The sequence below is a fragment of the Myxine glutinosa genome, chromosome 11 (genome assembly GCF_964187855.1).
Source record: "Myxine glutinosa chromosome 11, kmMyxGlut1.1, whole genome shotgun sequence".
NCBI lineage: Eukaryota > Metazoa > Chordata > Myxini > Myxiniformes > Myxinidae > Myxine > Myxine glutinosa.
In genome coordinates this window covers 22,405,441-22,427,052 of record NC_136271.1, presented here as the reverse complement: position 1 = coordinate 22,427,052, position 21,612 = coordinate 22,405,441, and the positions used below count along the sequence as shown (strand labels likewise).

The following is a 21,612-nucleotide window of genomic DNA, read 5'->3' as shown; positions in this document are numbered from 1 at the left end:
CACCCTTAAATATCCACATATTATGTGCCGTGGTGTAGGAAGGAGGGGGAATACCTTTAATGAATAAATCAACAAATCAACATCTTTAACAGCCCCAATTATTTTCACTTTCTTGTGGTGTCAGCGTTTTTTCCCAAGTATTTCACGAATCGACTGTCAAGGCCAGGAATTTGACCGAAGGAGGCAGGAATTTGACCGAAGGAGGCAGGAATTTGACCGAAGGAGGCAGGAATTTGACCGAAGGAGGCAGGAATTTGACCGGAGGCAGGAATTTGACCGAAGGAGGCAAGAATTTGACCGAAGGAGGCAGGAATTTGACCAGAGGCAGGAATTTGACTGAAGGAGGCAGGAATTTGACCGAAGGAGGCAGGAATTTGACCAGAGGCAAGAATTTGACCGGAGGCAGGAATTTGACCGAAAGAGGCAATAATTTGACCGGAGGCAGGAATTTGACCGAAGGAGGCAAGAATTTGACCGGAGGCAGGAATTTGACCGAAGGAGGCAGGAATTTGACTGGAGGCAAGAATTTGACCGGAGGCAGGAATTTGACCGGAGGCAAGAATTTGACCGGAGGCAAAAATTTGACCGGAGGCAGGAATTTGACCGGAGGCAATAATTTGACCGGAGGCAGGAATTTGACCGAAGGAGGCAAGAATTTGACCGGAGGCAGGAATTTGACCGAAGGAGGCAAGAATTGGAGTTGGACATATGTCGTGTGCAAGAGACGAGATGGAAGGGAAGTGGTGTGAGAATGGTGAAGGGTAGGCAGGGACAGAAATACAAGTTTATGTGGCAAGGGTGCCTGGAGGGCGTGAATGGTGTTGGTGTCCTGTTTTCTGAGGAGTTTGTAGACGGTGTGGTGAGTGTGACTCGAGTGAGTGATAGGTTGATGATGGTGAAAATGATGATTGGAAAGCTCTTGGTGAACGTCATCTCGGGATATGCTCCGCAGGTTGGTCGGAACGATGAAGAGAAGGATAAGTTCTGGTGTGCGATAGAGAAGCTGATGGAAAACGTGAAAGATGAGGAAGTTGTTGTGGTCGGAGGAGACCTAAATGGACATGTGGGAATGAGAATGGATGGTTTTGAGGGAGTTCATGGGGGTTACGGATATGGTGTGAGAAATGGAGAAGGTGAAAGGATTTTGGAGTTTGCTGATGGAGCTGATTTGTTGATTTGTAATACTCAGTTCCAGAAAGAGGATAATAAGCTTGTTACATACACGTCAGGTGGGTCGACGACAACCGTTGACTACCTGATGGTGCGTAGGCGAGATAGGGGGCACCTCCGGGACACAAAGGTGATCCCGGGGGAGGAGGCTGTTTCACAGCACCACTTGGTTGTCTGCGACATAAGGGTGAAAGGTGCGAGGAGAGCTCGGCGGGTGAAGTACCAACCAAGAATGAAGGTGTGGAGGTTGAAAGAGGTGACAGTAAGGGAGGCATTAAAAGAGAGGCTGAGTAGGGTAGAGGATGATGTGGTTGAGCTTGAAAGTGGTTGGATGTCAATGAAAGCTAGTCTGTTGGGAGCCGTTGGTGAGGTATGTGGATGGACAAAAGGACCACCGAGGCACTCGGAAACATGGTGGTGGGATGATGAAGTTGGAAAGAGGATTGACGAGAAGAGGAAGAAGTTCAAGGAGTGGCAGAAGGCGAAGGGTACGGGAGCAGAAACAGCAGAGCTTGAAAGTTATAAGGCAGCCAAGAAGGCTGCAAAGAAAGAGGTAGCAAAGGCACAGGAGGCATGTAGGAAAATGTTCGGAGAACGTTTGGATTCGGAAGAGGGTCAGAGAGCAGTATTCAGGATTGCAAAGCAGATAGCGAAAGAGAGGTGTGATTTGATGGGGGTGAGTTGCTTGAAGGATGAAGTGGGACAAATCGTTGTCGACCCAGATGGAATTAAAGGAAGATCGAAAAGATATATGGAAATGCTGTTGAATACAGATAATGAATGGGATGGCAACATAGAGAGTAACCCAGTTTTAGGACCGGCAGAGAAGATAACTGAGAAGGAAGTTGAGGAAGCGATAAAAGCAATGAAGAGTAGAAAAGCGGGAGGGCCGACGGGAGTTGTGGGAGATATGTTGAAGGCAGCAGGAAGTTGGGGTGTGAAGAGAATGACAGAGATCTCTAATCTGGTGGTGAAAGAAGGCCGCATTCCAGTGATTTGGAAACTGAGTACCCTCGTCCTTCTATACAAGGGGAAAGGTGACCCTCTGGAGTGTGGCTCGTACCGAGCGATAAAGTTATTGGAGCATGGAATGAAGGTATTGGAAAGGGTGTTGGAGAGGAGGATAAAGAAGAAAGTGAAGATCGACGAAATGCAGTTTGGATTTATGCTAGGAAGAGGAACGACAGACACGCTTTTCATTGTGAGGCAGTTGCAGGAGAAGTACATGGAGAAGAGGAAGAAGTTGTTTCTTGGGTTTGTTGATCTGGAGAAAGCATTCGATAGGGTTCAACGCAAAGTATTGACATGGGCATTGAGGAAGTTAGGAGTGGAGGAATGGTTGATCAGAGTCGTGATGGCAATGTACAAAAGAGCGCGCACAGCTGTAAGGACGGAGGACGAGAACAGTGGTGAGTTTGAGGTGAAGGTGGGAGTGCATCAGGGGTCGGTACTAAGTCCTCTACTATTTGTAGCTGTGATGGAGGTGCTGGCTCAGAACGTAAAGGAGGGTTTACCGTGAGAGTTGTTGTGTGCAGATGATCTGGTGTTGATTGCGGAAAGTATGGATGGACTGAAGGAAAAGATGAACAAGTGGAAGGAATGTATGGAGACAAAAAGTCTGAAGGTGAATATCGGAAAGACGAAGGTGATGGCAAGTGGTAAAGCATGTGGTGAGGTGGAAAGAACTGGGAAGTGGCCCTGTGCTGTGTGTAGGAAGGGTGTCGGAGTGAACTCCATTCAATGTACAATGTGCGCTGAGTGGGTTCATCAAAAATGTAGTGGTCTGAGAGGGTCATTAACCAGTGTGGCAGCTACATTCAAATGTAAGGTGTGCACAGAGGGAGCTGCAGATGGAGGAAATGTTGAGTTGGATCTTGGAGATGGCGTGAAGCTGGAAGGTGTGAAAACATTTTGCTACCTCGGAGACATGCTGAATGGAGAAGGTGGATCAGACTCGGCAACGGTTGCTAGAGTGAGATGTGCATGGAAGAAGTTTCGGGAACTGAGTGGCGTGCTGACGAGGAGGGGAGTGTCGTTGAAGCTGAAGGGAAAGGTGTATGCTGCATGTGTGAGAAGTGTTATGATTTATGGGAGCGAGACATGGGTAATGAACGTAAAGCAGCAACGAAGGTTGGAAAGGGTGGACATGCGAATGGTTCGATGGATGTGTGGAGTATCGTTGAGAGAGGAAGACAAATGATGAATTGCGAAAGATGATGGGAATAGAGCCTGTGATTGAAGCTGTGAAGAGGAACAGGTTGAGATGGTTTGGTCATGTGTTGAGGAAGGATGAAAGTGACTGGTTGAGAAGAGTGATGGAAATTAATGTAGAAGGAAGTAGAGGACAGAGAAGACCGAGAAAGACTTGGCTAAAGATGGTGGAAGAAGAAATGCGGGCAAGGGGGTTAACAAGGAGAGATGCAGAAAATAGGCTAACCCCCACTAACCCCCGCTCTAGCAGGGAAAATGGCCTTTAAAATGCATGTTGTTTGTTGTTTGAGGCAAGAATTTGACCGGAGGCAGGAATTTGACCGAAGGAGGCAGGAATTTGACCAAAGGAGGCAGGAATTTGACCAAAGGAGGCATGAATTCGACCGAAGGAGGAAATAATTTGACCAGAGGCAGGAATTTGACCGAAGGAGGCAGGAATTTAACCGAAGGACGCAGGAATTTGAGCGAAGGAGGTAGGAATTTGACCGAAGGAGGAAATAATTTGACCAGAGGCAGGAATTTGACCGAAGGAGGCAGGAATTTGACCGAAGGAGGCAGGAATTTGACCGAAGGGGGCAGGAATTTGACATTCTTTCAAGGTCCCAGCAATAACTTGCCTACTCTACGCAAAAACACAATGGTATGTTCAACGTCCACCAAAGGCCAATGCTGGCAGCTGTATCCTCCAGCTTAACATCCATCCAAGGATGGCACGCACATTGATGCATCGCCCTGCATGAAAAACACCAGGCTTTGTTTTACTCTCATAATGATTAAGAATGTTAGGGTCATTGATTAAGACCTATGCTGGCAAGACATGTTTGTAATGGTGTTTTGTAAGTTTACCAGATACAGGTATTATTTTGAGTATGCCATGAGAGTGCTCATATTTACAGTAGGTTAAGCAATATCTCAAAGAGTTGGGGATGGGCCGAGCATCTGCCTGGGAGATTGCCGGATGGAGGCCATTGCAGTACCAATAGAAAGTCGACTTGGTGATGTGCTGCACTGCTCTGGCGCATGTTCCCATCCCTGCTTTGATACCTGTACAAGTCCAAGATTCCTTCATCCCACTTTTCTCTCACCTGTGGGACTGACTCCCTATGTCTGTTGTCTCATGCTCTTCCCCCTCCAGTCCTGCAAGACCTACTGCCCCTCACCACCTCATAGGTTTTTTGACGATGACAAATGTTCAAAATGTCCTCCTTTAGGTTATGCATACTAACGAATACATATGGAATAATTTCTGACTACCGACTAAAACCATTATCTTTTCTGCCCTTGTTAACCTCCACCCTCTCCCACCCCAATCCCTCCTCCTTCCAAATTTCCCTCCTGAGAGTTTCCTTCTGTTTCCATGTTGTCCACCCCATGCATCATCTCCTGCCCACCGTTCCTCCAGTTCCTCTATATTGGCCTTCAACTCTGCTGTTCATTTTGTCCTGTTGTGCCATGATCTGTTCAGTGTACTAATACCAGCTGCTCTTTCACGAGTCTCGACTATGTATACAAATAAATAAATAAGTGTTTCACATGAGACTGATAATAACTCCTGTTACAGCATCTTTGAGTTCAGGAATGTTCATTGGGCTCTCTTTGAAACCATTTTCCTTAACAAAGCCCCACAGAAAAAAAAAAAAATCTAAAAGGTGAGAGGCCAAGGAAATCCAGATCGGTGGGAAATTAATCTGCCAGGAAAGTAATTGTTGAGATATAATGCATGGACACACGAGCTCTATGTGCAGTTGCTCCGTCCTGTTGAAACTATATAAGCACCAGGAACTTTTTTCACATGACTCCAGAAATATGTGCTCAACATGTATACGTAACATTTTGTATTCACGGCCACCTCTTCCTCAGTATCCTGATCTTCAAAAAAGTATGGACCGTAAATCCGATGACCACCGAGACCACAGCATAATCAATGTTTTTGGGGAGTGGAGTGGGCTGGTAACTCAACAGAGTGGGCTGGTAACTCAACAGAGTGGGCTGGTAACAACAGAGTGGGCTGGTAACTCAACAGAGTGGGCTGATTTCTTCATGCCCCAAAACAGACCATATTGTTTGCCATACCATTCAAGTAGAAACGACATTTGTAGCTCATTACTGTACCATACGGAGTCGCACACAAAATTCATAACGTCGGCACTCATCATCTGAGGTTAACTGCTGCATCAATTGAATTTTGTAAGCCTTCAGACCACACTTTACTAATGACATTGCTTTGAGAGATTCCAATTTTACTTGAAATGTGCCTCGTTGATTTTCTAGGGCACAGAGCAATCACTTTGCTAATTTGAATATTATTAGAATATTTAAATACTAGTTGGGTCACCCGTGGGAATCTCAAGGGCATGGACTTGAGTGACATTTGGACATCTTCATTTAGATGCTGCATATTCAGTTTTACAAAATGGTTACTGGCAATTTATCAGGTCCACAAATTATGTAATCGACACAATTTATTTACTTCTGATAACATGTGAATGCATGTGTGTGCACATGGGAAATACAGTTTGAAATGTGTGATTACATCTCATGTAAAATGTGACTTCAAGAGTTCAAATCCTCTCCCTCCCCGCCCCCATCCCTCCCACATCACGCACACTGCACCAGGGAGCGGATCACTCACAGGGGAGTGGGTCACACACACACACACGGGGGTGTGGGTCACACACACTCAAGTGGGAGTGGGTCACACACACACATAGGGGATGGGGGGGGAGTGTGTGTATATGTATAATCGGTGTGTGAGTGTATAATCGGTGTGTGAGTGTATAATCGGTGCATATAATCGCTCCGAACAAAACAGGCATTACCTGCTTTCCTTTGCTTGAGTTGTAATCAAAATGTACCTTTGTTTCTTCAAAACGTAATTTATGATCGAAGACGTGTTGATTCAGTCTTAAAATGCGCATCAAAGGCCGATCGTAGGCCTATGGAGGCCATGACCCTTCTTCATTTTAAAACTCGAATGTATCAAAAACACGCATGGTGACGTCATCGGACTCGCGCCGCAATGATGATCTTCAACAATATTATCCGATGCTTCATCCGGGTTTCTTTTCAGCTGCTCTTGTATATATTAGCTGAGCACACATTACCTTCCATTGTCTTTGTTGCTCAGCATCCCGTGCAAGTCTGGGTTAACGTTCATTGGCGGTCTCGTTCTGTTCCTTCATTATTTTATTCATTTTGGAGATAGCATTTACAAACGCAAGTGGTGACACGTAAACGATGCTCCGCCCTTCTCCCCACACGCAGAGTACCTAATTGCAACTTTTTATTGTGACTACATCTGAAGAATGAAACATTCCGACTATATAAAGAATACGGCTCAAATGGAAAAGTCCCTGGGAAAAGTCTTTTGGGCGGTGTAAAAGAACATTACATTACACCTTTCTGTCCCGGGAAAACCAATGTTACTCTTTTCGTTACAGCATACAAAATGACATTTTTAAAAATTAAAGATTTCAAATAATCTTATTTAAAGTGTACGTGCACATAACTTATAAAATAAGAACGAAAAATATCTCTCGGCAATCTCACTCTCACGTCGGTGTTTATTTATTTATTTTGCACATGTGAAGTACATGTCCATGCACACGTGAAATGGAGTTTGTTTATTAATCCTGGATGTGAACACGATTCAGCCTTGAAAACTCGTGTGAAAAAACCCAAAAACATCGATGGAATGAATGGAGTGTTTAAACAGGTTTACCTTTTGATTAATGAAATTGGAACGAAGAAATATCTGTCGGCATTTTTCGAACGAAGCTCTGCCCCTCTCCCCACATTATTACCCTGCGTTCGCGAAGCGAAATGCAGGGTTAAGCATTCGGGTACGTACGTACGTGTGTGTCTGCATTATAAAAATTCATTTTCTTGGCAACCGTTCGTCCGATTGACATGAAATTTTCACCATAGGAGGGCCTCCTCCTCTAGAATATTTTAGTAAATATTATGACATCACATGTCACGTGGTACGGGCATCATCTTGGAAAAATCAACAAAAAATGCACCTCTATATCTCAAAAACCGCTGCACAGAAATAATTGAGACAGGTCTTATTGCAAAAAATTCTCCATGCCGAATAACATATGTGAAAGATGACGTCATAGCTGCCGCCGTTATGACATCATAATTCGACAAGTAAAAAAACTTTATCCAATCAGGATGAAATTTCTTGAGCATCCTCTCGGTATAAATTGATGCAGAAATAAAATTATAATGACGTCGTAGGTCACGTGGTTCGGCCGCCATATTGTTTTGAGTGAAAAGCGTGAAAAACCACTAAAATCCAATTTTCTCCAAAACGACTGAACAGATCGAGGCCAAACTTTGCAGGCAGAATCGCATACCCATGTCGAACAAAAAAGTCAGCGAACATGACGTCATGCGTAACATGGTTTCGGAATTATGACGTTGTTAGGCATAAACTTTTAAAACCTAGCTCCTTCCTCATTTTTGATCCTATCGAGAGGCAACTTCACAGATGTGTTCAGCATATCAGCCTACTAAAACGACCTTTTGGAATTTGCGATAGGTGACATGGTTTGGCAGATACAAATAATTAAACGAAAATATCAAAAAAATTATAACCCTTGAACCGCTTCATTGATCGACGTGAAACTTTATATTATAGTAGAGGTAATGAAGTGTAACAAGTTTGCAAAATTTCAAGATGATTGGATGTACGGTCTGGAAGCTAGAAGTTGTTAATGGGTGAAGAAGAAGAGTCTTCTGGAGTGGGCATGGAATTAATTATCGCACTGCACATGACGAGCAGGCAAAGTACGGAGCGACCTCACAGGGTCATTTTGACCTCAAATAAAATTCTGATTTCAGATTTGTCAATCGCTGAGGTATATTAACACACGACCAAAACAGATTTGGCGAAATTCCGACAATTTTTGACGAAAATATAACATTTGTGTCTGCATTTCAGTAAAGTAAAGTGTGTGCCGTGTCAGCATTTTAAAAATTGAAACATGGCTCATTGTAAAGAACTCTATATGGGGAATAGGTGTTGTTAACGATGACGTCATTGGTGCCATAATTTTGACGTCATAATTCGACAGGGACAACGCTTAGTCTGGTCAGTTTGAAATTTATTGAGCATGATCTATGCAACAATTATATTAGAGAATATAAATTTATGATGTCATTGCTCACGTGGTCTGGCAGCCATATTGGATCAAAAAAAAAGAAACGTTAAAAAATAGAAGAGTTGGCTCACACCAAGTTGACTGCGCAGGGTAAGTATTCCATGAATACCATCTAGTTAACTTTTTTGTGATGACTGTCAAACGGAAAAGTAATATATGTTAATGAAAAAGAAAAAGCGAATTTTTTATATATCTCGGCATTTTCCCGTCTGAGTTATTTGGGTGGTGTATGACATATCGTGCTGCAAATATTTAATATATCTGAGCAATTTCTTATCTGTGTTATTTGGGCGGTGTATGATAGGCTATATCGTGCCGCGAATTTGTAATATATTTCGGCATTTTCCCGTGTGTGCATGAATTTTCTCAATTATTGCTGAAACCGAGTCTAAAACCATCGATAAAAATGAAATCAGATGGTGAGTTAGAGTGGACATAAAGCCGTGAGAGAGTCTCAATGGCCTTTATATATTGTACTCTGTCAAAGCGTCTTTGGGCTTCTTGAAAAGCGCTATATAAAATAAATGTATTATTATTATTATTATTATTTATGTTATAGGCCTTTGAAAATGCATTTCGTTCTATAAACGGAAACTTTCATCGAATTTTATTCCCGTTTTTTTTTCAACCCAGTCTAAAACCATGTTAGCGACTGTGAAAAATGAAATGAGAAATCGAATCAGAGTTGAAATAAAACTGAGAGAGAGAAAAACACCACGGGCCTAACAAAAGAGGCCTCAAAGCTATGCGAGGAAACAAAATGGTGGATATTTGTTTTTGAAGTCCCTTCCAGACTGGGTGTAGCCACTCCCCCGGACAGACGTATCACAGACAGAATCACCTACGGAAAATATATATATATTCCTCCGATGTCCAGAGTGTCCTGAATTATCGTTCTTCATGGAGCGCATCCCTCTCCAGTTGAAACTGTATGACGTAAAGTCTTTCGGATTGGTGAATTACATCCAGGTTATGGTCCTCTGAACGCACGCTGCTCTCCTATGACCAATTTCACCTCTACCTTGTTCTCAACAATGAAGATTTACTCCTCTGTTGTTAGCGCACCTGGAATGAAGTTCAGGGGAGCTTATGCGATGGCACATTGTCCGTCCGTCAGTAAACACTTGAAACTTCTTCTCCGAAACCGCTGATGTGATTGCGACCAAATTTGGCACAAATGGTATTTTATGTGTTTGTTCTAAACTTTGTTCATGGCATTTAAAAACTCGAGGTCTCAGGGGGTTTACCAGGGTCAAAGTGGATCCAGGTTTGACCTCCCCAAAATAAGAATTTGATTTTTCCTCTGAAACTACACAAACTATTTCGATGAAAGTTGACCACAACCTTCATCACCCGTGATGTACCGAAGTTTGTTCACAGCACTAAGAAAATCAAAGTCTAAGGGGGTCTATGGGGCATCAAAGTGGGTCCAGGTTTGACCTCCCAAAATAGGTATTTGCTTTCTTTTCTGAAACTACACACACAATTTTGATGAAACTTGACCACAACCTTCACCACCCATGCTGTACCAAAGTTTGTTCACAGCATTAAAAAAAAATCTGCCCCTTTGGAGGTCTACGGGGGGGGGGGGGAGGGGGTTTCCCCCCAAAATAGGTATTTGCATTATTCTCAGAAACTACACAAACGATTTCGATGAAACTTGACCACAACCTTCACCACCCGTGATGTACCAAAGTTTGTTCACGGCATTAAAAAATCTGCCCCTTTGGGAGTCTATGGGGGGGGGGGGGGGAAGGGGAGTTGCCCCCCAAAATAGGTATTTGCTTTCTTCTCAGAAACTACAAACACGATTTCGGTGAAACTTCACCACAACCTTAATCACCCATGATGTATCAATGTTTGTTCACGGCATTAGAAAAATTGGGGTCTTAGGAGGTATATGGGGTTGGGGGAGGTGGAGTTGCCCCCCAAAATAGGTATTTTTTCCTTTGTTTGTTTAAAGTCTTATGATTATGTTAGTATGATTCTCCATGCTGCCCTGTCTTCTAGCAACCATTGAAATTGGTTTAAAATACCTTTAGTCGGTGCAGTATACTGTTTATTCTACCAGGTGAGCGCCAGGGGTATTGCCCCTATGTTTAGTTGTGCCATGGAATATGTTATTAGTTGTGCCATACTGATTCGTGTAATATTACTTACAAAATGTAAAAAAAATAATGCAAATGTCAAAACGCATTTGCTACAAAGAATTTGAATGCTTTCTCCCCCAATTTTTGACATTTATACCTACTAAGATTTTAAATCCGGTACACCCTGTACAATGATGTCTACCAATGAGTTTACCCTGTACCTGATTTATGTAAAACTCCTCTATGAGCCTTAGATCAATGTATGAGAGAGAGCACTTGTATAATCATCAGGGAATTGAAGAACAAGAATGAATAATTACTCTTACAAGTGCAAATACAACAATAACACTTCAACCAGAGTGTTGTAACGGTTAGAGTGTCCGCTCAGTCTGGCAGGTCAGCTGTTCGAACACTGGCCGAGTCATACTAAAGATCTTTACAACGGTACGTGCTGCTTCCTTACTTGACACACAGCATGTAAAAATGGATAGAGCAGACAAACGACCAGAGGGTGGTAACCAGTGTGCAGGCTTTATGGGCCTAGGTCTCCTGCATTGAGGTTCCTTGCAAGGAAACTCAAATTATAATGTAGGCTGATGGCCTATGAATGAAGCAATCCGTTACTGCCCAAGGACGCAAATCTGAGTTTTCTTGATTTTTTTTTTTTACACCCGTACATGACATGTGCATGGATAACTTCTGCTGTGCCAACGCAACAAGCCACAAGTACTTAAGGTGTAGCTGTACATAAAGTGACTGAGACCCCATTGGTGGGCGGAAGGTTTCTGCGTAGATCAAAACGTTTTCTTGATGTGGATATGGGAATGATACATCCAATACTAAGAAAGTGAGGATGTATTTCACAAGTATCCACAGTCCCTTACAATGACCCACCAAGCAAAAGGGATAGTGCACAATGGTTGTATTGATTTGAAAACATATATCGCATCAGCCCTGTACACAGTGATAGTTTTGACTTAATTCCCCAAATCACAAGACAAAAATGGACATGTGGTGTTGGGTGTGTGAGTTAAATTGAAGAAAATCATTTCGAAGATAATATCAGAAAAGGAAGTGTTGTGAGAAATAAGAAAACAATGAGTGTGGGTCAGAATAAGCGGAGAATTAAACATGCAAGTTTCCAGATATGTTTCTACAAATGCATATAAAACACTCGGTAGAGCGCTTACCTCCGTCATTATCCAGTAGATCATATTGGGCCGAATACATTTTTGAAATATCATGCTATATATCGCTTTGACCATATCTCTGAAAAATCACTGAAGAATCACTTAAAAATTAAATAATTGTCGTATTCATATTCATGTACTGATCTTCACCAAAATAGAATCGATTCGTCCTTGTCACACACCCAAACTCTCCACCAAGTTTCGTCCAAATCCGTCCATAACTGTTTGAGATATCTCCGACAGTATATGTTGGTTTTGGCCCAATCTCTCAATGGTGAAGAATCATTAAAAAAAATTAAATAATTCTCATATCCGAATCCATATTCAGATCTTCACCAAAATAGAATCGATTCGTCCTTGTCACACACCCAAACTCTCCACCAAGTTTCGTCCAAATCCGTCCATAACTGTTTGAGATATCCTGCGACAGTATATGTTGGTTTTGGCCCGATCTCTCAATGGTGAAGAATCATTAAAAAAATTAAATAATTCTCATATCCGAATCCATATTCAGATCTTCACCAAAATAGAATCGATTCGTTCTCGTCACACACCCAAACTCTCCACCAAGTTTCGTCCAAATCCGTCCATAACTGTTTGAGATATCCTGCGACAGTACATGTTGGTTTTGGCCCAATCTCTCAATGGTGAAGAATCATTAAAAAAATTAAATAATTCTCATATCCAAATCCATATTCAGATCTTCACCAAAATAGAATCGATTCGTTCTCGTCACAAACCCAAACTCTCCACCAGGTTTCGTCCAAATCCGTCCATAACTGTTTGAGATATCCTGCGACAGTACATGTTGGTTTTGGCCCAATCTCTCAATGGTGAAGAATCATTAAAAAAATTAAATAATTCTCATATCCAAATCCATATTCAGATCTTCACCAAAATAGAATCGATTCGTTCTTGTCACAAACCCAAACTCTCCACCAGGTTTCGTCCAAATCCGTCCATAACTGTTTGAGATATCCTGCGACAATACATGTTGGTTTTGGCCCAATCTCTCAATGGTGAAGAATCATTTAAAAAATTAAATAATTCTCATATCCGAATCCATATTCAGATCTTCACCAAAATAGAATCGATTCGTTCTTGTCAGACACCCAACCTCTCCACCAAGTTTGGTCCAAATCCATCTATAACTGTTTGAGATATCCTGTGACAGTATATGTTGGTTTTGGCCCAATCTCTCAATGGTGAAGAATCATTAAAAAAAATTAAATAATTCTCATATCCGAATCCATATTCAGATCTTCACTAAAATAGAATCGATTCGGTCTTGTCAGACACCCAACCTCTCCACCAAGTTTGGTCCAAATCCATCTATAACTGTTTGAGATATCCTGCGACAGTATATGTTGGTTTCGGCCCTATCTCTCAATGGTGAAGAATCATTAAAAAAATTAAATAATTCTCATATCCGAATCCATATTCAGATCTTCACTAAAATAGAATCGATTCGTTCTTGTCACAAACCCAAACTCTCCACCAGGTTTCGTCCAAATCCATCTATAACTGTTTGAGATATCCTGCGACAGTATATGTTGGTTTCAGCCCTATCTCTCAATGGTGAAGAATCATTAAAAAAATTAAATAATTCTCATATCCGAATCCATATTCAGATCTTCACCAAAATATAATCGATTCGTTCTCGTCACAAACCCAACCTCTCCACCAAGTTTGGTCCAAATCCATCTATAACTGTTTGAGATATCCTGCGACAGTATATGTTGGTTTCAGCCCTATCTCTCAATGGTGAAGAATCATTAAAAAAATTAAATAATTCTCATATCCGAATCCATATTCAGATCTTCACTAAAATAGAATCGATTCGGTCTTGTCATACACCCAACCTCTCCACCAAGTTTGGTCCAAATCCATCTATAACTTTTTGGGTTATCCTGCTACAGTATATGTTGGTTTTGGCCCTATCTCTCAATGGTGAAGAATCATTTAAAAAATTAAATAATTCTCATATCCGAATCCATATTCAGATCTTCACCAAAATATAATCGATTCGTTCTCGTCACAAACCTAACATCTCCACCAAGTTTGGTCCAAATCCATCTATAACTGTTTGAGATATCCTGCTACAGTATATGTTGGTTTTGGCCCAATCTCTCAATGGTGAAGAATCATTAAAAAAAATTAAATAATTCTCATATCCGAATCCATATTCAGATCTTCACTAAAATAGAATCGATTCGTTCTTGTCACACACCCAACCTCTCCACCAAGTTTGGTCCAAATCCATCTCTAACTTTTTGGGTTATCCTGCTACAGTATATGTTGGTTTTGGCCCTATCTCTCAATGGTGAAGAATCATTAAAAAAATTAAATAATTCTCATATCCGAATCCATATTCAGATCTTCACTAAAATAGAATCCATTCGTTCTTGTCACAAACCCAACCTCTCCACCAAGTTTGGTCCAAATCCATCTCTAACTTTTTGGGTTATCCTGCTACAGTATATGTTGGTTTTGGCCCTATCTCTCAATGGTGAAGAATCATGGAAATGTTTTTTTTAATCGTATCCGGATCCGGATCGGATCTTCACCAAAATCGAAGCAATTCCTCCTTGTCACCCACCCCAAATTTCATGCAAATCCGTCGACAACATATCCTGCACACAAATAAAAAGACAGTTGACAGACGCGGAGGTAGTAAACGGCTTACAAGCATCAAGTTGACAATTAATCCAATGAATATGGCTTGAAATCCAGGTGATTGGCAGGCATGGGGCCTGCATATGCGTTCTGCAATTACCGTCAACACCACATTCTAGTTTTTATCCCTTTGCAGAATAATTAGGCTCAAAATTAATGTGCCTTGCAGTATTCTCTCCCTCATTCTATCTTTAGCAACATCATGAACTTTACAGGACAAAGCACCTGCTGGATAATACCCAAGCATTATGCAAAGCAGGACAGCACTGGGTTACTGTATCATACACAAGCACAAACTGCTTACCATATTGATCGGGGACATATCTACGCAACTCCTTCGGAGTAAAAAAAAAATGTCAAGGTCAATATTCTATCGTATTGGAATACATTTGGCCATTATAATGAGTTGAATAAGAACAAGATGAATACCCATGGTGACCCTCTTCCTTTATTTTCTTTGGAACCGATCCCGGAGTTCCTAGGAAGTGTCAGGGGAACCATAGGCCATAAATATATTTCATTGCTGTGAGGTATTCAAAATATTCTACAAACTACATACGACAGTCCCAAGGCATGGTAAGGCTATTTTTATTTTTCAGTATACAAGTCTCCAGTCAGTCAGTCAGTAAGTTTCAGCAAACTCCACGTGGGTCTCACTCTCCCTCCTCCTGGCATTCCTGAATTTTTGCCGGTAAGCTTCAGGGACCAATTCATAGGCTTTGAGAATGGCTTTCTTCACTATCTCATAATCTGCACATTGGTCAATCGGTAAAGCCGAATAGATATCTTGAGCTTTACCCACCAGAACACTTTGCACTAACATAGTCCAGGACCCCACAGGCCATTTTAGCATTTGAGCCACTTTCTCAAAGTGTAAAAAAAACTTGGCTACCTCCTTTTCATTGAAGGGTGGAACCAGCCTCACGTGCCTACCAACATCCCAAGTGTTATGACTAGTTGTCGAACTAGCCGGCATGGATACTACTTCTCTCCGTTCCCCCAGTAATTCCAGCTCCTTGAGTTTAAGTTCCTTCTGATACTCCATGTCACGTTTGTGAACGTGTCACATAATTCTTTCTCCGTGTTCGTCACACGATAAATCCTGTATTTCTACCAAGATAAAGAAAAAATATATTATGTATCACATCAGGATTGTTTAATACCAGGATATGAAGGAAGATTCACAGCTGCAACGGAGGCACCGAACGGCGGCCATTTCCAGGGAATTTCGATTTTCAGTGGATCGGCGCCGCTCAATAATAAAGGTGATCCTCATGGAAAAGGCCATTTCAATTTTTTTTAAAGTTATCGCTTCTCGGCCTTTTGGTTAAGATCTAGTGTGGTAGATGGTCATTTTAACAATCGGTTTGTGTTTCACACCAAATGAAAAACGTAAAGGTAGAGTATGGTGACTGTGACATATGACAAGTTAGACGATATGTTTGGCCTGAACGAAATGGATTCAAAATGCCGGAGTGGGGAGAGTCAGCTGCCGTACCGCCGTAATAACATCAGACGTAATCACATCACCCTGTCATGTGACCATATCCTCAGCTCTCGGCCTTTTGGCCAAGATGATTTTTAATAAATCTGTTCTTATCATTATCAGTTTGAATGAATGAATGAATGATCGTTTTAAGGCCATTTTCCCCGCTAGAGGGGGGGGGTTAGCCTTGTGGGCCCCGTGACAATCATGGTTCTGTAGCAGTTCCCGCTGAATGTACACAATCGCCTTGCACCTGCCAGGACGCGGCCAGGGCGCGATCGCCATGCCGGGCTCGTCCGGACGGGCCCAGACGCGCCTCTCCTGGGCATGCCCGGACATCGATGTTCCCGGGCACGCCCGAACCTCCCGGTCTCGTCTTTCCCGGGCATGCCCGCTCTCGCCTTTCCAGGGCTCGCCCAGAGCGCCCGGGCACGCCCAGCCTCGACTTGCCAGGCCGCGTCCGGCACGCCCAGCCTCGACTTGCCAGGCCGCGTCCAGGACGCCCGGGCATGTCCAGACTCGCCTTTCCAGGACTCGCCCTTGACACCCGGGCATGCCCGGTCTCGGTTTTCCCGGGCAAACGCCCCGGCATAAATGTGTATATATATTGCTGCCCGATAAACGGGCTTGTCAGAATACCTGAGCTGTTTTGTTTCAATAAAGCAACTCGGACGAATTCCGTCTTTGGTCACGTCAATTCTTTCGACTCGCGTTGGAGCGCAGCTCCTTCACTGGTGACCTACCGACATGGACACGGCAGTGACTCTTAAACTGCCTACCTTCTGGGAGGCTCACACGGCTGTTTGGTTCACCCAGGCGGACTCCCGGTTCGCCCTGCGAGGCATCACCGCGGACGACACCCGCTTCCACCACGTCGTGGCAGCGCTCGGTTCCGCCACCGCGGCCCACGCCCTGAGCCTACTCGAGCACCCGCCGGCTGCTGACAAGTATGACGCGCTGAAGACGCTCCTCCTCGACGCTTTCGCCCTCTCACCGGCGGCACGCGCACGGCGCCTGCTCGACCTGCCCGAGCTCGGCGACACGCGCCCGTCCGAGCGCATGGACTATATGCTCTCGTTGCTCGGTGAGCACTCTCTGGATTTTCTGTTCCGCGAGCTGTTCCTTCGCCAGCTGCCTCACCCGGTACGCCTCGCCCTGGCTGGCACGTCGATCACCGATCCCCGCGCCCTCGCCAGGGAAGCCGATAAGATCTCCTCGGCAGGCCAACACATCGGCGCGGCTACCTGGAGCCTGCCGCCATCCGAGGCGACGCCCGAGCGCCCTGCGCGGTTGGAGGCCGAACTGCCGGTGCAACTGGCGGCCGCCACGCAGCGCCGACCGCTTCCGACACGACGGCCGGGGCCTCCACCTGACCAGGCGTGGTGTTATTACCACGCCAGGTTCGGACACAAGGCTCGGACGTGCCGACCCCCGTGCACTTTCGGCAAGTCGGGAAACGGCCGGGCCGGCGTTCATTCCTAGCCATGATCGCTGGCCACACGGGCAACTTGCTTTTTATTCGGGACAAAGCGTCCGGGCGGCGTTTCCTTTGTGACACTGGCGCCCAACTGAGCGTCATACCCGCCTCCGAGCAGGACATGCGGGACGCCGTTTGCGGCCCCTCTTTGGTCGTTGCTAATGGCTCGGCCATACGCACTTTCGGCCCGCGTGACGTCACCCTCTGCTTCGGCAGCCAGCGCTTTCAGTGGACCTTTGTGACCGCCTGCGTCCCCATGGCTTTGCTGGGCGCCGACTTCCTCTGCGCGCACGGGCTGCTGGTCGACGTCAAACGACGTCGCCTTGTCAACGCCGAGACCTTCAGCTCCCTGGCGTGCACAATGAGCAGCTCCGCGCCGACCGAACTGGCGTGCACCCTCCCGACGGCGAACGAGTTCGCTCGCCTGCTCGTGGAATTCCCGGCCCTCACGCGGCCGACGTTTTCGGCCGTCGCAGTGCGGCATGGGATCGAGCACCACATACCCACTACGGGCCCGCCGGTCTACGCCAGGGCCCGCCGCCTCGACCCGGCCAAGCTCGCCGTGGCAAAGGCCGAGTTCGACGCGTTGGAGCACCTCGGCATCGTGCGGCGCTCCAATAGTGCGTGGGCCTCACCACTGCACATCGTGCCAAAGCCGGGGGGCGGATGGCGCCCGTGTGGCGACTACCGCCGCCTCAACGACGCTACCACCCCCGACAGGTACCCGATCCCGCACATCCAGGACTTTTCCGCCCGTTTGGCGGGACGGGTCATATTTTCCAAAATTGACCTGATACGGGGATACCACCAGGTACCTGTCCGGGCGGCCGACGTCCCGAAGACGGCCGTCATCACGCCGTTCGGCCTGTTCGAATTTTTGAGGATGCCGTTTGGCCTCAAGAATGCGGCCCAGGCGTTCCAGTGCTTAATGGACGGCGTGCTGCGCGACCTGCCATTTCTTTTCGTCTATCTGGACGACATCCTCGTCGCTAGCACGTCCCGCGCCGAGCACCTCCTCCACCTCCGAACACTGTTCGGTCGCCTCAGCGAGCACGGCTTAATTGTCAACCCGGCCAAATGCCACTTCGGCACGACGACCATTGACTTTTTGGGCCACCCCATCACCAAGACCGGGGCCGTGCCGCTGCCGACCAAGGTCGAGGCCATCACCACGTTCCCGCGTCCCCGTTCCATCAAGGCCCTACAAGAGTTCCTCGGCATGGTGAATTTTTATCACCGATTCGTGCCCCGCGCTGCTCAGCTCATGCGGCCCCTTTACGAGGCCCTCCGGGGCAAGCCGGCCAAGCATGACATCGTTTGGTCCGCGGCCATGGACGCGGCCTTCGCGAGCGCAAAACGGGCCCTCGCATACGCAACGCTGCTGGCTCACCCGGTGCTCAACGCGCCCATCGCCCTCACTACGGACGCCTCCAACTACGCGGTGGGCGCCGTCCATGAACAATGGGTGGACAGGATTTGGCAGCCACTCGCTATTTTCAGCCGGCAACTCCGGCCGAACGAGTTAAAATACAGCACGTTCGACCGCGAGCTGCTCGGTCTATTCCTGGCCGTTCGCCATTTCCGACACCTCCTGGAGGGCCGCCCGTTCACGGCTTTCGTCGACCACAAGCCGTTGGTCTACGCAATGGCCAAAGTCACGGAGCCGTGGTCGGCCCGCCAGCAGCGCCACCTCTCCGCCGTGTCGGAATTCACCACGGACATCCGGCACGTCACCGGCAAAGACAACGCCGTGGCCGACTGTCTTTCTCGGGCCAGCGTGAATGCGGTCCACCTCGGCGTGGACTTCGCGCTCATGGCGGCCGACCAGACCACCGACACCTCGGTGCAGGCCCTCCGGGCGGCGGACACGGGCCTCCGCCTGGCCGACATCCCCTTCGCGGGCACCGTCCTGCTCTGCGACGTCTCCCAGGGCCAGCCTCGCCCCATCGTGCCCGTTTCCTGGCAGCACCGCATCTTCGCCTCCATCCACGGCCTTTCTCACCCGGGCCGGAAAGCTTCTCAGAAGCTGGTGTCGGCGCGTTTCGTCTGGCACGGCCTTCGACGGAACGTCCGCGACTGGGCCAACGCCTGCACGGCCTGCCAGCGGGCCAAGGTCCACCGCCACACCCAGGCCCCGCTAGCACCTTTCACCGTGCCTGCACAGCGTTTCGACCACGTCCACGTGGACCTGGTGGGTCCCCTGCCCCCATCGCGGGGGTTCACCCACCTGCTCACCATGGTGGACAGGACCACCAGGTGGCCGGAGACCGTGCCCCTCACCTCCACCACCACCGCCGACGTGGCGCAGGCGTTCATCGCCACCTGGGTCGCGCGCTTCGGCGCACCGGCGGACATCTCGTCCGACCGCGACCCACAGTTCACGTCCGAACTTTGGGGCGCGGTCGCCCGCTCGTTGGGGGTCACGCTGCACCGCACCACAGCCTACCACCCCCAAGCCAACGGGTTGTGCGAGCGGTTTCACCGCTCCATGAAGGCCGCACTCATGGCCGGCCTTCAGGACGACGGTTGGACCGCCCGGCTGCCGTGGGTCCTTTTTGGCCTCCGCACGGCCCCCAAGGAGGACCTCCGGGCATCCGCCGCCGAGCTAGTCTACGGCCAGCCGCTCCGCGTCCCGGGCGAGTTCGTGCCCGACGCTACCAGTCCCTGGTCCGCCGCACACCAGCGCTCGGACCTCCAGGAGGCCGCCAGACGATTTGCCCCCGTGCCAACGTCCCACCACGGTGGCCCCCAGTCCTACGTCCCCCCGGCGCTTCGCACAGCGGAGTACGTCTTTGTGCATCATGACGCGCACCGGGGGCCACTCCGGCCGCCGTACGACGGGCCCTTCCGGGTCCTGCGACGGGGCGACAACTCCTTCGTCGTCGACGTCGGCGGCCGGTCGGACCGGATCTCTGTGGACCGCCTCAAACCGGCGCACGTGGACGTCGACCGACCACCACGGTTGGCCCTTCCTCTGCGGCGAGGCAGCCCCCCGTCCACAGTTCCCCCCGCTCGACCACCCACCACCAGATCGGACCCCCCCCCCCCCCCCCCCCACGACCCTCCAGGGGTCGCTTCGGCCGGGTCATCCGGACCCCCCTTAAATTGACCCTGCCGGTGCAGGTCGATTCTGGAGGGGCGTGTGTAGCGGTTCCCGCTGAATGTACACAATCGCCTTGCACCTGCCAGGACGCGGCCAGGGCGCGATCGCCATGCCGGGCTCGTCCGGACGGTCCCAGACAAGCCTCTCCTGGGCATGCCCGGACTCGCTGTTCCCGGGCATGCCCGAACCTCCCGGGCACGCCCGGTCTCGTCTTTCCCGGGCATGCCCGCTCTCGCCTTTCCAGGGCTCGCCCAGAGCGCCTGGGCACGCCCAGCCTCGACTTGCCAGGCCGCGTCCGGCACGCCCAGCCTCGACTTGCCAGGCCGCGTCCAGGACGCCCGGGCATGTCCAGACTCGCCTTTCCAGGACTCGCCCTTGACACCCGGGCATGCCCGGTCTCGGTTTTCCCGGGCAAACGCCCCGGCATAAATGTGTATATATATTGCTGCCCGATAAACGGGCTTGTCAGAATACCTGAGCTGTTTTGTTTCAATAAAGCAACTCGGACGAATTCCGTCTTTGGTCACGTCAATTCTTTCGACTCGCGTTGGAGCGCAGCTCCTTCAGTTCCCTGTTTGAGGCAATGTTTTTTTAATCAGTTTAATAACTGATATGTCCCGCAATGCGGGACTCGTCTATTAAATGGTTTTTTGGATATTGGGAGTTGGATTAGGGGCTTGCTCCGTCCGCTCCACGCATCGGCCCGGTATTGCAGTACCTCCGGGAATGGGGCACCCTCCCCCCCCCCCCCTTTGGGAGAATCTTGAAAACAAAGAAAAGATTCTTAAATTAAAACTTAAGACTTTTTTGCCATCAGAGAAGTATTTAAAATTCAAAACTCCGTTGAGTGCAAAGGGAAGTTGTACACACTGGTTTGTGGGTTCCTTCTTTCTTCAATATTCTTCCCACTTAATTATTCTCCCCCCCCCCCCCCCCCCTCCTCCCTCTCCTCCTCCTCTATCTGCACGTTCAAACCTTACTTGCGATGGCTATTGTAAAAAGATTGATGGAATTAAAAATGAAAAAAAGGACAAATGCTAG

At 47.5% G+C, this 21,612-nt stretch overlaps 1 protein-coding gene and 1 pseudogene across 1 annotated transcript in view; one reads left to right on the top strand and one right to left on the bottom strand.

Annotated features, from left to right (window-relative positions):
• Positions 1-21,612, bottom strand: part of LOC137436096 (potassium/sodium hyperpolarization-activated cyclic nucleotide-gated channel 2-like) — a 231,967-nt gene that overhangs the window by 94,380 nt on the left and 115,975 nt on the right. The gene's annotated exons all lie outside the window — the stretch shown is intronic.
• On the top strand, positions 21,139-21,311 carry LOC137437143 (U2 spliceosomal RNA; annotated as a pseudogene).